The following is a 1,785-nucleotide window of genomic DNA, read 5'->3' as shown; positions in this document are numbered from 1 at the left end:
AAAATATGACAAAATTTTGAGTATTTCTTTCACAAAACTTGTATTAACAAAATGGTATGAAAGGTCATGACCATCAAAGACCAATTAAATCATTAGTATACACCTACATGGGTTGTTTAGATCTAAATTCAATTATTTTATGAATATTTTGTAAGAAAAAAAAACGGGTGTACACATGAAAATATACAATTTGCTACAATCCTTTGAAAATATTGATTAATGAAAAAAATTGAAATAAAATACATGTTGTCAGCAAGCACTTTTTCCTGGTATCAGGGACGTCCAAAAACTAATAATACAGGGGCTGTACGAGACATAGAAAATATAAATAAATCATCTTCGGAACCACATGTGTAGACAAAATATAGCACATTCGTTTCTCATCCATGATTATTACTGCCTTGCAGGGGCAACAATAATTCTCCAGCACAAGTCAAGGGTTTTTTCTTGAAAACAAAAAGAACAATGCATGTTTACACATGAAAATAAACAATCTGATTCCAAAAAGTAATGATGGTTGATGGATGATGACGAGGTTTTTATGAAATATAAAAAGAATAAACATGTTATCTTCTGATTAATAGTCGAAAACTCCAATATAATCGATGATTAATAGCGTTGCTAGGCCCAAAATGACAACAATGATTCTCAAGACCAAGTAAAAAGCCCTTTAAGCAAAAACTTAAAGAAAAAGACGATTTTACGAATAAAAATAAACTATTTGCTAAGTATACATTGATGAAAGCTTTTCGTGTGGTACCAGCGACGTCCAAAACAAGAATACTGGGGGGTGTATGAAATATAGTAGATATAAATAAATTATCTTCCGTTCCACAGTTGCAGGCACAACGTACACCACGTTTTGACTATAACAGTCCAGCTTTGCATAGGTCACAATGATAACAATAATTTTCCTGTCCAAATCAACAAAAACAATCCACAGGTTTTTAAGTTGGCCAATGAAACTTTCCAAATTTTCAAAAAAATTAACAAATTTCTGCATATAATTATTAGAGACCGACCGATTAATCGGCTTCGGCCAATATTTAAACCTTCGGCCGAAACAAAGCCGAAGGTTTCGCCGAAGGTGGAATAATAAAATGCTCTGTCAGTATACTATATGATAGAAATGAAATAATCTCTGAGCAATATGCTTCGGCGAGTCTTTGATAATTTGAATAGTATTTACACCCTATTTTATAACCTTAACTAAAACGCTTTACAAACTTTCAGGTCAGGTAGTAGGTAGGATATAAATTTTAACAATAGGCCAAGATGTCTCAAAGATCATCATTTGAATATTTCTCACGTAGTAAAATTCTGATAATAATAATTTTATTGTATTTGTTAAAACTCATGATTCCTGGTGTTTTGACTAGATACCTAAATGGCAAAACATCGACCATCGACTATGAATGTTTCGACTTTAATGTTTTTTATTGTTATTTATTTTTATTATCGCTTCTATTACCAAATAATGTATAAATGTTTGACTTTTTTATCTCATAATTTCATATTTTTGTTTATCACATATCAGGTAATAAAAATATAATGCACATTATTTAAATTATTAACATATAATAGGATTAGGTATATTTTTAGTCACCTTCGGCTTCAGCTTCGGCCGAAGGTATCCTACAGGTCGAACTTCGTCATCGGCTTCGGCCAAAAAAATCACATTCGGTCGGTCTCTAATAATTATAAAAACTATAGCCCTAGACAATCTAGTCTGTAGACAATTACATTAACCAAATTTGTGTGGATATTTTTATTGGTGCTAAAATA

Source organism: Diabrotica undecimpunctata, chromosome 4 (genome assembly GCF_040954645.1).
Source record: "Diabrotica undecimpunctata isolate CICGRU chromosome 4, icDiaUnde3, whole genome shotgun sequence".
Lineage (NCBI taxonomy): Eukaryota > Metazoa > Arthropoda > Insecta > Coleoptera > Chrysomelidae > Diabrotica > Diabrotica undecimpunctata.
The sequence above is the reverse complement of the archived record's forward strand: the minus strand, read 5'-3'. Positions refer to the sequence as shown.